Source organism: Rhipicephalus microplus, chromosome 5 (assembly GCF_043290135.1).
Source record: "Rhipicephalus microplus isolate Deutch F79 chromosome 5, USDA_Rmic, whole genome shotgun sequence".
Taxonomy (NCBI): domain Eukaryota; kingdom Metazoa; phylum Arthropoda; class Arachnida; order Ixodida; family Ixodidae; genus Rhipicephalus; species Rhipicephalus microplus.
The window spans coordinates 73,898,724-73,913,794 of NC_134704.1; positions in this window are offsets into that span (position 1 = coordinate 73,898,724).

The window sequence follows — 15,071 nt, forward strand, 5'->3', positions numbered from 1 at the left end:
AAACCTTCGAAGCTTCGCCCCACTCATCATCATTCACTCCGTGGATATGCTGTGATTTTTTACCTACGGATGCTTGTTACCGCGACGTAAACAAAATATGCTAAGGTTTATTCCTTTTTAGTTCCACCCCGTAAAAACATTTCAGTGCGACAGGCCTTGCCACTTTAAAATTGCTTACTCATCCACGGTACCGTTTTTTTAACATCAGTTGCCCGTTCGACATTGTAACAGCTGTCGCACTGACATTGACCGAGACACTGTCACGCTTCTTGTATTGAAGTTTAAGAGGGCAAAGTGGTATTGAGTACACTACAGCTGCTACGCGGTCTTCGGTATATTTAAAGGAATGGAGTAGATTTATGCCTAGGCGTACGCATGTTTCTCCTTCACTGGGGGGAGGCTCATTGCAGCGCCCCCCCCCCCCTCCTTAAGTCAATGTATGGGGCAGACTTTGCGCCTCCGCTTCTTACGTGACGAGGCAAAAACATTCTACAAACGTACACACACGATGTCCCCCATTTACATGCGCGAATGGGCGATCTCACCGATGACTTGCGGTAAGAACAAATCTCGTGATGCCCACTCGTGATGATTCACTTAGGGGCAAAGCATGGGTCGTTTTTTTTTTTTGTCTGCTTCTTCGCATGAACACAGTGAAATGCATAATACCTTGAGGGAGTTTAAAAGTGCCAAATTATTTCTAAGCACGTTTTTTTATGTGTTATAACATGTAGCCAATTAAATTGTAACAGATATATTATTGTTGAATTTGTGCTTCAAAAGTCATACTCACCGTCTTCTAAATTATTTAAGTTAGACATTTCTTTGCTTTAATTCTAGGATAGCTGCAAGAAGCGAACAACTCACCTATTATGGCGACTATTCTGCTTTTAAACGCTCCCTTTAGGCGCAGCACACTATATATGGTCCATTCAATATTCTCAAAGAACATTCGTCTCAGTTTTTCTGCGCATTTAGACACAGGAGATGCCAAGCTCAACTTTTCTCTTAACGTACCAGCACGAGCAGAACAGTGGTTTAGATGGGTCAGTTTAGTCACCTCGGAAAAACGCAGGCGAATGTTTGCCGCTATATAAGTTTTTTTAACACTGTTTTATTGGACACAACAAACTTTTAATAGACTGTTTACGCTATTAAGCTACTCTAGCTCATGCCGCCTTATTAGTTAGGGCGAGGAAGATTGTGAGGCAACATCACTTAACACCGGGAACCGCAGTTAAGGCCAACGACATCATTCGATGACTAAGTATGGACAAATAACAAAAAAAAAGAAAAGCAAAAGTAACTGCCCAGTTGTACGTTCATGTTTTCGTATTGGAACTTCGGAGTCAACAGATCATTCGTGCTTGCTACGTCGCGCCTATAAGCTTTATATTTGCGGTACATGGTGTCCGGACGCCGATGGCGCAATCAGTACCAGAAATTGCTGGAGTCGATGGACGCGTGTGACGAAAAAGTTCCTCTCATGGCGACACTATCCCCCTCTAACTCAGACGTTCGTGCCCCGCGGCTTCTGCACCGTGCCTCATCTTGCTTGTTATCGACCACACCAGTCAAAACGATCATAGGCGCCTGCACGAAAGAGGGGCAGGGGGTTCCCCCCCCCTTTCCCACGTGCCTTCTGGGATGTGGCCGCAAAGTGTACCCTATACATTGACATCATAAGAAGGAGATCGCTGAGACGAATTTCCCACCACCTCACCCTGAAGGGGAATCCTGTGCACGCCTAGGGAAACGATTACTGCCTGTGCTGAACTTCGAAACAAACTCCGTGATGAAGGATGTGATGTTTGGATGCTTTGTCAGCTAGGCATGTTTGCAGGTCACAGCGAGAAAAAGAATGAGAGATATCACAGCGATACGTGGTAGAGGAAGGGAAGAGGTAGGAACAGATTTGCAAAGAGATCACTGTCGCACCGGACTCGCGTCAGCGCCCCGTGGCGGCGCATCCTCGCTTCCACCCGAAACCATCATTACCGAAATTGATAACGATGCAATCCGGCGTGGCCAGTGGAATTGACCCGAATTTAACCGCAATTTCGCAATAGCGTTTGCGATGCCTCATCTGTTTCAAACATTATTTTTTTTCGGATTCGTTGTCTCGCTTTATTCAATACTCTAAGCAAATTGATCTCTTCCTGTGCACTGTGCAGACCTTGCGTGCGTCTGGGATCTCGCAATTCTAAATAATGTTGGAAGGTTCGCGCTTTCAACAACGTTGCTGCGAAGATCTAAATAGGTTTGCTATATTAAATGCGAAGCATTTCCTAACGAACTTCGGCGACTTTGAGCGTATCTATCTTTCTAGCCGCTTACATTTGGGTGCTCTTGTGCTCACACCCTTTACTTGGTGTGAACCAAAATTAGCATGGGTGGGTAAGATGGTTTGACGAATATGACGCGCTGGTCAAGACATAATGTATTTAACAATATCGTCACGTACGTCGTCAAACACTTCCCACCAGACCGTGGCCCTTACCCATGGAGGGGGGGGGGGGTATGTGCCGCTGCTATGTACGTGCCCCCGTTGATTGACACTTATTATCTACCCAGGAACGACAAGAACCCACATGGGCAATTTTAACGCGTGAGCGTTATGAGATACCCGGCATCGGTAGCGTGCACCCAACGAATGCAAAGAATAAATGTCAGGGTCCCAGCTGGAATTGAACCCAAGCATTCTGTGTCACAGTGAAGCGTTTTATCACATAGCTACGCCAGGTCTCGGGCCTACTTTTCAAATAGACGCTAACCTTCATGAAACGTCAATAGTGGTTGCAATACTTCTTACCCAATTTTATAAACATTACATATGTACTCTTTTGATACACCCGTCACGTCGGGTTAACGTCAGTTGTGGTTAGGTGGCATGCGCTGAAGTTAATGCATGTAGCATTGTCCAAGGCCAGCATCTTCGCGAGCATCAGCGCTTCATATCAGCTTCTGGTGTTGTTAATACGCATGTTCCAGTTGACATCGTTGCTCAAATGCAAACAACTAATTATATGCTACTCTTCAAACATCTGCTACTCTTCAACATATGTCTGTGCGTGCAACATTTGTACATATATTTAGCGTCATTTCATGACGTGTCGCTCAATAAAAAATTACAACACGGTCGCCCTCCTCCGCATGCTTTGTTTAATGTCGTTTCCAGGTACGTGGGATCTACCGAGTTTTCGTGACGTGGAGCAGTGAAGTCTCGCGGAGAAATAATACATGCGTAACTATGTGAAAGAGAGCTAAGAGCAGAAACAGAAGGCACATTATAAAGAAATATGATTGCCTGTAACGTTATCAATGTGGTCCCTGACTTTCAATATATATGACCCTGTACAAAACAAAGCACAGCATATCTACGGAGTGAATGATGATGTGGGGGGCGAAGCGTCCATCAGCCCATCCTTGCTTTCATCCGTCCGTTCGTTCTTGCTTCCGTCCGTCCGCGCCAACATCCGTGCGTCTATCCTCCATCCGTCTGTCCGTGCGTCCGTTCATGAGTCCGTCCATCTGTCTGTCCATCCGTTCGTGCGTCCGTCCGTCCGTCTGCTTGTCTGTCTGTCTGTCTGTCCGTCCATGCGTCCGTCCTTGCCTCCATCTAGTGAACACTCCAAGTACGGCCATCTCTCATCTCGCATCCCCTGTGGCACATACCAGCTGTAGAGTACGTATGTGCCACTGGTGGCTACCTACTACTACATACATCGGAGGATGTACAGACCCACGCGTTAAGGAGCTTCTCCCCTAAAATATACCATAACTTTCTTTTGGAGATCATTGCACTTTCTCAGAAGAGTTCCGAAAGTTGCTAATTTCTAAAACAAAATTAACAAGCACATTTAAAGGGAGATGTATGTGTGGCACGTGAGAACTTGCCAAATGATAATGATACGGAGGTTTAACGTCCCAAAGCCACCATATGATTATGAGAGACTCCGCAGTGCTGGTCTCCGTATATTTCGACCGCCGGGGGTTCTTGCACTCAAATCTGAGAACACGGGCCCACAGCATTTTCGCCTCCATCTAAAATGCAGCCGCCGCAGTCGGGATTCGATCCCACTACCTGCGCGTCAGCAGTCGCGTACGTTTAGCCACTACAGACCACCGTGGCGGGGCAACTTGCCAAAGGACCAACAGATATATTTAATTCCTTGAATTCTGTGCACACTTTATGGTCTCACCCTTTCCCTTTTAGAATTACTGGCGTACATGAGAAACCATGGTGAGCATCAGGAAAGGGTAGTGTAATGTAGTAGTGCTAATGGTGTTCACTTAATCATTTATTGCCTTTTTATAGTTATCTGTCGGGGCAGCTGTCATCATTTTTGCTTGAAAGAAAAAAACACGACAAGCAACTACATCGTAGTTGTTCTCAGATAAATTTTGTCTTGCCGCTGAAGCGCGAGAGAATGTATTAACCGTAGAGCAATTAAATTGCCGTTGAACGTCCATAAACGCCTCAAAATTTGTTTTAGTACAGCTTTTGAAGCCAGCCTTCTGGATAGTGAATGACAAACTGGTGAAATAAAAAAAATAAAAATGGGCAGATCCCACGTACTGTAGGAATCGATGATATGCGAATCACGACTGAGGAAGAATGATATGTTACTTTAAAATGAGCACAACGTATCGAAGTGGGCGTAAATTATGCAATACACGACTTCCATGGCTTGATTAAAATGTTCGGAAGAGTTATTCACCTTCGTCGTCTGTTCACGTCACGTATTGTCAATTGTCGTATATGTGGAACTAGCGAAACGGCCGTGAGCACGCTATCAGCGCAGGACGTAGCCATGCTGTACATGGCATGCATATCTTGATTGCCATGTTTGGACATGTCATTTATTTTCGTCGTCTTTTCATGTCACTTGATACCAAATTTGGTATATGTGGAGGTGCGAAATGCCCACGAGCACGCTATGAGCGTAGCATGTAATCATGTTTTACATGACGCGCATATCATCATTTTCATGTTAGCGTCTGTCGCTTGTGTTCGCCATGCAATCATGCCATACCATACCAGTTTTGCAACATACCATCCGAACGAAACCACCGCAAGAGCTGCAGGACCATGAAATCTAAATCATGACATTCATGACACACATGTCATGATTTTCATTTTATGACTAGTCAAACATGTTTTTCATATGGTCATATTATGACATATCAAGCTTGGTATCGATGCCATTATCGAAACGGCCAGGAGAGCTTAAAGTCGTAGGCAGATAGATAGATAGATAGATAGATAGATAGATAGATAGATAGACAGACAGACAGATAGATAGATAGATAGATAGATAGATAGATAGATAGATAGATAGATAGATAGATAGATAGATAGATAGATAGATAGATAGATAGATAGATAGATACGCTCAAAGTCATCGAAGTTCGCCAAGAAATGCTAACAATTTAGAGTACGAGGTACTTCACTGTGGGCCGTCCCGTACCTAAACCGCAGACAACATATGTTTCGAACATGTTCCACCAAAGAGTGACAGCTGCACGAATTGTAGAGTATCAATCCGCCTGTGTTTCCCTCACATATACCTTGGGATTATCTGCTGTTTTCTCTTCATTTGTGTTGTTTTGCGGTGCATGTTCGTTTTTCTGAGCTTTGTTTTGTTGGAACACTTGATATTTATATTCATTTCTGTTGTTTTTTTTTTGAGGAAATGTGGATTGTTATGAAATTATCTGTTTTCTGTTTTGTTATCTCCTTTCTAATGTTTTTATACTGTTTGCTGGTCCCAGCACGTTGCCTGTAAGCATATAGTTTCATAAAATAATACCTAGAGGGGAATCCGGTGCTAGTGTAAATGCGGGCTAAAGGTCCCTAGATGAAACAAGTTGTTTCTTCTTGGGAATTTATACGGACTCCTTCAACGGCGCTTGTACCCCCATGGGATTTATGGGAAGTACAGGCTTCGGATCCGCTTCGAATGGATTTCGTTTTTGAGATTCGCGACGCTCCTTTTCCTATTGTAAAACAATGTGATATGAAATTGCATTTCATTGAAACTTGCTTTATTTATATGCAAACTTTATTGGAAAAAGCTTTTGTGACGAGGTGGGAAAAGTGAAACCTGAGCAAATTTAACCATCAGAGTATGAGCGTAGCATGTAATCATGTTTTACATGACGCTCTGCCATTCCGTTCCAGATTTGGCATCAAGATTTAATGAAATATTTTTTACAATGCTTGAAAGCAAACGTGTTTGTTTTTCTTTCGAAATTACGAATGATCTATCTATAGAAATAACAGCACACTATTAAGTAAGAAACACTCAACGTTTCGTCTGCTACGATGCTAGGGGCGTCTGTCCAAGTGGTCTGCCCCCAGCGCACCTCTGGTTCTGTTGTGAAGTTGAGTCAGCGGAGCGTGTCGGTGTGTCTTTGCTTCTTCGTCGTTTTACAGTCGATTTAAAACAAGTTGAGACTAGACGCGTTCGTGAAAAAAGCATGAACTCGATGCAATATCCTGCACTGGCATGAGACGCTACAGCTATGCACAGCGGTGAGTGGACGAGGCCTCGTTTAAAGTCTCAAATACGACTCGTAAAGCTCCAACGTCGCAGCAAACTTCAGACCTAGTGGTGTTCAGCCTCTTTGAACAACAAATGCGCTGTTTCAGCGCTTTTTACCGCACCCCACAACCCGCGCTGCGCGAAAAACGAAACTGAAACTATAGAAACAAGTCCTTAGACAGTTCGCTAACAAGTGGTTCTAAGAGAGACGGGAAGAGAAAAGTTAACCCTTTCCGATCCGAAGCCTGTACTTCCCATAATTCCCTCGGAGGTACACGATCGCAGCGCCAGATTCCTCTCTAGGTAACATTGTGTGAAACTCTATGCCTGTTACTCCCGATGGTGAAGTTTTGCAGTCGCTTCGCTCGCTCGGACTGACGCATTAAGGCCTGACCACACCCACCCTGTTGCAGCATGTGAGCGCATGGAGTTTTGACGCGGCGCCGCGCCCTCTTTGTATGAAGAGAGTCGGCAGGCAGCTTCTCTTAACCGCGCGCCCTCTTTCTCTAGAAAGAGAGCGCGGCGCCGCGTCGGAAAGCCCCGCGAAATGGTAGCACATAGGTGTTCTGTAGCCCCGCGTTGACGCGCTGCAGCTGGTATGTGTGGTCAGGCCTTTAGTCCTTCGGCGATTCTGGCGTTCACGGGCAAGCGCTCGCTGGCGTTCCAGACGTGCAGCCTGCCCAGCTTGTGTTTACCAAACGTGGGATCTGCTTGACACCGACGTGAGCCGTAAGAAAAAAAAAAACACCCTTCAGCACTTCACAGGTCGTACATAAAAATTGCTGTCATACTCTCCACTTTTAAATGCGAAGTACTTCTTAGCAAACTTCAGCGACTTTGAGCATATCTATCTATCTATCTATCTATCTATCTATCTATCTATCTATCTATCTATCTATCTATCTATCTATCTATCTATCTATCTATCTATCTATCTATCTATCTATCTATCTATCTATCTATCTATCTATCTATCTATCTATCTATCTATCTATCTATCTATCTATCTATGCAGTGGTTTCGTTCACATGACATTGTAAAACTGGTATGGTATGACATAATTGCATGGTGAACATAAGTGACCGACCGTAACGTGGAACTCATGACATGGATGTGATGAAAGTCATGACTACACGCCATGCTCATGGTGCACTGGTGGTTATTTCGCTAGCTTCACACGTACGAAGTTTGGTATTATGGGATGTGAATGAATGACGAAGGTATATGACACGTCCAAAATTGATAATAATGACGTGCGTGTCATGTAAAACATGACTTAATCCTACGCTCATGGCGTGCCCGTGGCTGTTTCGCTAGCTGTACATATACCAAATTTGGTATCACGTGACATGGAAAGACGACAAAAGGAAAGGACACGTCCAAACATGATAATCATGACATGCCTGTCCTGTAAAACATGACTACATGCTATGCTCATAGCGCACTCGCAGCTGTTTCGGTAGCTCCACACATACCAAATTTCGTATAAGACGGCGTGAATAAACGATGAAGGTACACGTCCGAACATGACAATCATGGCATCACGCATGTACGGCAATACTAACGCTTTCAACCAGTCGGCTTTTCCACGAGCTATTCGTTTGTGGAATGATTTGCCAGATGATCTTGCGTCAGAAGAAGACCACACAAAGTTCTATCAGACTCTTAAAAAAAACTTATGCACCAAAAACTGCTCTATCGCATCTTCGTAATCATCAGTGTGTATAGGACTGTTGCCGATGTTTTTGCACTATTGCTAGGTTGTAGTTACTGTCATAATAGTTTTTTTTGTATTTTACCTTCACATACTGTAACTCACTTTTCTAGTATGTATTTTGCGCACATGTTCATAGGTTGAACTGCATTTTCTATTACATTCATTATTTGCCTATGTATGTGGAGATATTATGTATATATATTTTTCTAACATATTATCTGTACCGCCCCCCTCACACAATGCCCCTCGAGGGCTCTGTAAGGTACGGTAAATAAATAAATAAATAATTAAATAAATAAATGTGTGTCATGTAAAACATGGCGACATGCCACGCTCATAGCGTGCTCACGGCCGTTTTCCTAGCTTCGCATATACAAAAGTTGGTATCACGTGACGTGAATCAACGGCGAACACAAATGCTAAGTGAAAATATGATAATCATGACATGGAAGTCACGTATGGCATAATTTGCGTCCGCCTCGTAATGTTTCGCTGATTTTAATATGACAAAATCAACCTTCCTCATTCTTGCTTCGCATATCAACGATGTCCACTGTACATGGGATCTGCCAATTTGTTATGTCTAGATCTACCAGGGCTCTACTGAAGTATTTCCGTGAAGGATATGACGTTGTAAAATATACACTGAAAGATGGCAACGAAAAAAATTGCAAGAAAAAGTTTCGTATCCGGGAGTCGAACCTACTGCTTCTCGCTCTTTAGCGCGTGGCACAAATCGAGTCGGCCCCAATGTGTGCGTTCTCAGCTTACTAACAGCCAGCTATTCATTATACACGATTTAACTTTGATGGTACTCACAACTTGGTTGCGTCAAGGCGTTCTAGCTTTCACTGGTGAGATGGCGCGAAGAGCGTGGTGGGCACTCATTAAAGGTCGTCGCCCCACACTTTGCGACGCGCCTGTGCTGTTCTATTGCTAGGTGGGGTTTGTACGGCTTGTTCTTTTACTTGAAGCTTTCGTTGAAGGGACTGCTCAAGAATTTCACTTCGCTCGCTGCCGCGGCTGCGTTTGCGAAAGGAGCGCGCTGGCCACGCACAAAGAATTGAAGTATGTGGGAGTTGTTAGTGCGTGCGCGCCTTGTGTGTTTACTTGTGCACCCGTTTAGGGAGTTAATTGTATTTGAGCAGAGCGCTCGATGCCTGGAGGTTTGATAGTAGTGTAGTACACGCTCGTCCTGTGTATGTTCTTTGCATGCGTCCTTTCTACCTGAGCAGTGGGCTGCAAGTTTAGAGCTGCTTGCCAATCTTTGAGGGACATTACGATTGTTTGCTATAGCATCCATTCGTTCGCCTTTGCGGCGGAACAATGCATAATAAACGATCAACTACCTCGGTGAAGACTCGTCTGACCTTCGTGTTTTACCTATTGCTATGACAAAAGAATCAGCCACGTTTAGTTTTTCGTTTTTATGGGCGCAGTTTTTAAAGGTCGAGGATGGTCCATTGGAGTTGATGTTGTGCTCCTTCATGCAAGCTGCACAAACAGCTTTCATGCAAAGCAGTAGCAAAAGCACTTTCGCACTTAGGTTTGCTCACGATATCATCGCCTTGATTGCATCGTCTACAGGACTGGCCAGATAGTCATTTACTTGGAAATTCTGCTTAATAATGCTGTTACTTACTCCCCGCCTAATCTATCGTGATAGTTTCTTTCTTTCCTTCTTTCTTTCTTTCTTTCTTTCTTTCACTGCTCACTGGCTGCTTTCGTCATGAGTGCTGCGTAGACTTCACCCAAGTTCCTTCTCGCTGCTGGGAGCCTACTTCGTAGTAAAGGCACCGGGGCAACCTCATCTATTTTTGTGACGAGTTCGGTGGTACTAAATCACTTAGAGAACTCGCCCGGCGCACGCTGCTAATGTGAATGTTTTTTGCCATTTGCCGGCTGCTTATTTGTACGGCTAGCCCCGCCCTGGTTAAGGCACTGGGCTGTTGACCCGCAAGTCGCAGGATCAAATCCCAGCAGTGGAGGCTGCATTTCCGATAGAGTCGAAAATGCGGTAGACTTGTGTGCTCAGATTCGGGAGCACGTAAAAAACCCCAGGTGGTCGAAATTTCTGGAGCCCTCCACTACGGCATCTCTCATAATCATATGGCTCTTTGCGAGAAGTTAAACCGCAGATAAAAAGAATATTCGGACGGCTGTTGCAATATGAAGTGCGCTTGGTCGCTTAATAGAACAAATTTGCGTTTTACAGCCTCGTACTGACTTACTTATTCAGCGCTTTTGTAAAGTGTTTCTTCATATTAGGCTTATTCGGATATTCTGCCAATGCAGCTGCACAGTTGATTGATTGATTTGTGGGGTTTAACGTCCCAAAACCAGCTGCACAGTTACGATAAGAATGAAAGAACCTTATACAAATTACCCTCGGGAAGATGTGCGAAAGAAGCACATACGCATGCATGGAAGCCTTTTTTGTGGAATGAGCAAACAGTGACTGTTGTATTTTTTTTATCACTTCCGTTTTTTTTTTTTCAAAGATTTAGCAAAAAAGGCTTGCAAATGAAAATCAGTTTCACCACAATACCGAAACGATGAATTCAATAGCAACCAGCTGGAGTGTTATACAAATTAAGGGTACAGTAGCCAGCTCTTGAATGCGATCTTCTGCCAATCTACGGGACTCTGATTAGAGTGTGTGATAGCCACCACTCTAGAGAGCAAAGTGGATTTTTGTGCTGTCGGTATATAGTTAGCACTAAGAGAGCACACCTCTTGAACGGGCTGTCTAGCAGGACTCGCTCGCTGGATTTTGTGCCGACCGGTTGTGCCCTCGCGATCTCCGACGACAGCGCAGCTCTGGCCGACTGGGTTGGTCCTACGCCATCTCCCGCCGCCGGTCCCCTACGACAACGTCAGCGCAGCTCTGGCCGACTGGATTAGACTTACGCCACCTCCTGTCGAGAGCTCTCGCAAGTGGTGCCCCATTCTCGGACTCCTGTGACCGTGTTTCCATCTATCCTATCTCTCTTATGTCATCGCTCGCTGTCCTAGCGCATCTCTCTCTCTATACATATACTTTTAATCATACCCCTTTAATACCTCCTCACCACCACCCCTTGTGAACTACTGTTGAGGTGTCACACGCTGATGCAGACAGTTACGGGGCTCACTTTTCTCTTCTTTTCCCTCTTATAACCACAATGTATGTGGGCTGTCTAGTGATGTCTGTCGGAAAGCACACGTGCCAGCGCTTACGACTTCGTCCTTAAGTTCGAAGTTTGAAGCTGTCGATCGAGCTACGTGGACTCCCAGACTCTATGCATTCTTTACTAGGCCTTGCAAAACCCATGCCTCTAACCAACCATGATTCTTTCTAAGCCACGCTGGTTGATGTATGAACGTGTCCGATCCGTGTTACACAGAGTGTATTTTCAAGCCACGGATAAACACGGATGCCGTTTCAGCAGGCGGGCAACCAGTGTTAGAGTTAACAAAGAAACAAAAAGGGCCCGAGACACCACCACGAAAATTTTTTTTGGGAGGGGGGCATTTTGCTTGGCGGGCCGCATCAGAAGCGTATGAATTATACACCTTCTCATGGTAATTTGGCGCGCACCGTCCATTAACGCCAGCCACCGCTTAGAACACCAAGCCAGACAGTAATGAATTTTAATGGACCTCGTGCTCACACTCCCGCGCTGAGTCATGCGGTGCTTGTCTCTAGAGATTACATGCAATGCAAATTGGTGCACCTCCCACGTTCGACCTCCCCTTTCCTGTTCGCCACCTAAAGTCGGGTCTCTAGGCGTCGGTCTTGCTTTCTTTACGCACTGAACAACAACAAAAAAAGGTCAGTGTTCCTGTGTGTATCGACCTTTGCTTTCATCAAAGTAGGTTATAAATCAATAATACAGGAGTAAATGTACCACTGTAATATAGTCTTTTAATTTAAGTGGAGAACTTGAAGTGGTGGCCTTGCCCTGGGATTTTGAGGGCGCGGGCTTCTTGCCGAATACGGTAGCCAGATTTTCAAGGGGGGTGTGAATGATGCTTCAAGTGCCATTTGTGGGGGCGCTGGGGTTGCAAGAAAGAAGGCTACGAAGAGCATGAGACAGTTGTGGCCCAGTGTTTGGCCAATAAAGGGGGCTCCCCTTTCTCTACATTATATTCTCGCTCCCCTCCGAAAGCGTTAGAAAATTGCTAGTGTCAGAAATCGTTCCGTATAATCTTGCCACAGATAATGCTGACGCGATATTGGAGCATAAGACTTCACCATTTAAGTGAGTGCCTGCCTCGGTGTTGCAGTGGTTACAGTGCTCGGCCGGTTGCCTGAAGGTCGCCAGATCGATCTCGGCATCGGCGGTCACATTTTGATGGAGGCGAAACAGTAGCGGCCCGGGTACTATGTGATGCCAGTCCACAATAAAGAATGCCAGGTGGCCTAGATTTCCGGAGCTCGTCAATATGGCTCGCCTCATAATAATATCGTGAATTACTAACGTAAACTGAGAAGAAAGAAATATTAGAGCCAGTGGGCGTGCTAGAAAATAGAGTGGCATTTTATAATGGCCACACCTGCGTGCGCATGAGAGTTCACCCTACAACCAGCCCATCTGCTTAATATGAGCAGGGTACGGGCCTTTGGTTCAGTGCGCAGCTGTGACGTGTGGCGCACGTAATACATTTCATCACGACGCAGTTGTTTGTGCCGAAATGGTATGTCTTGAAAACCACCTGTTGCCACGCTACGCATGGCTTCAGACAAAGCTTGTATCCCAATTTGAAACGGCAGTCAGATAAACAAAACTTGGGCGTGCTAGCCAACTTGTAATCAAATATTATTTTATGTTATGAATTATCATTGTCGTCACCGAGGCGCTCCACGTGCAATTCCAATATTTTAGGTAGTATCCTTTTCTTTCGTTATGTGTAATGGTTTACTTGGCGTTGAGGTGTGTTCTGTAGTCAGGGTGACCACTTCGATCTATTGATGTTTGTGTGACCCAATGCGCTGGCACGGGTTGTGTCTGCATCTGAACGCCGCTGTGAGCCCTCCAGCTTATTGTGTAAGATGTAGAGATTGCACGGGGTTTTACAGCGAAAGCTTTTATCATATCACAACAGCAGTGAGGTATAGTTATCTACCACCGCCATTGTTTGTTACCACTATCACGCGAAATAAGAATAAGAATGAAAAGAGAAGAGATTTTCTAGGAACGTAGGCCACTATTACTCACTGTAATTACCATCCAGTTATACTGACTGTTACTTGGTGTTTGACGTCTCAAAACCACCATATGAATATGAGAGAGGCTGTAGCTGAGGGGTCCAGAAGTTTCGACCACCTGGGGTTCTTTAATGTGCACCTGAATCTGAGCACACGGGCCTACAAGATTTTTGCCTCCATCAAAAATGCAGATGCCGCCGCCGCGATTCGATCCCGTGACCTGCGGGTCAGTAACCGAGTACCTTAGCCACCAGACGACTGTGGTGTGGCATCATTCAATTATGAGCACCTCTAAGAGCGGGTAACGTTCCACGCCCATAGCCACGCTTTTGAAGATCAAGCGATGGCTTCAACCTGTGCGACAGATACTGCTGGTATTCTTTGCTTCCATTCACCACTTACCGAGTCAATGGCAAGCAGTCACTCTGTTCTCTCGGTCATGTCTCTGCTGAGAGTTGTGCGGTGTTTGTGTTCTGTGATGAGCGAGTGTGAAAATCGCTTTTCCTCTCCTCGTGCGAGACGCAGCCTAAACCTGAACAGCAGATTCACTAAACCTGCATCACAAAGCCCTGATATATGTTGCAGCGAAAGCTTCTTTGACATTACAACAAGAGCGAACTTTGGCGCCGTAGTTATCTACTGCCGCTGCCGCAGTATTCATAACCGCCGTTGTGTGAAATAGGAAAAAAATATTTTAGGAGTAAATGGGCCTTGAACTGGACCCGCTGCACAGCAGTCGAGTATTCTACGAAAAAAACTGCGCTGGTGCTTAAGGCTTCTTCACAAATATGCTCTATAGAAGCTCCGTGTCAGTCAAGCAATAACGCCCTATGTATACGATGGTATGATTGTAATATGGCGTCGTAGAAGACTAAAACAGCAGCAAGGTTCAACAATACATATTGTGCAACGAGTGACCGCGTCACTAATTGCTTCGAACCGACTACAAAGGTTCCGCCATAAGTTATCATCGTCATAAGCCACAGCTCAAACAAAGAAGGAAATAGGTGTAAAATTGAGGGCACTTTTTCTCTGTTCGATATATTATAGTAATGTGGACTAACAGGCAGTGATCCCGAAGAAAGTGCAGGGGGTGTTATCAAAAGCAATCATAATGTAATTGTGGCGAAATAAAATTGGATGAAAAGGGCAATAAACAAAAACAAAAAGAATGACGACAAGAAGAAGAACAAGAAGAACAACATTGATACCGACCATCGAACAAGAAAAACGTGAAGATACATGGCGTTCTTTTTTGTGTGTGTTTGCGTTCATTATTTCACTTTTTTCAAAGCTTTTTTTTTCTTTTTGAAATCCTACAACTTTAAATTATTACCTGTTTTGCCTAAGGAACTAAACCCTATTCTCCAAAAAGTCAATTGGTTTAAAAAGCAAGGCACCGTCCGATTTATGACCTATCCCCCTGGGTGGGTTGCGCCAATCTGTTGAGGAACCAACCAACCAATCAACATGACGTTTAATGTAAGCTGTGTCTGTGGGGTTGCTGATTCTACATCAGTATAATTGCTTGCTGACAAGTCAAGAAAGCTTATTGACCCAAATTAACAGTTGTCAAAAGTATGGTGACTTTTTATTTGAACGAAATGACAGAATG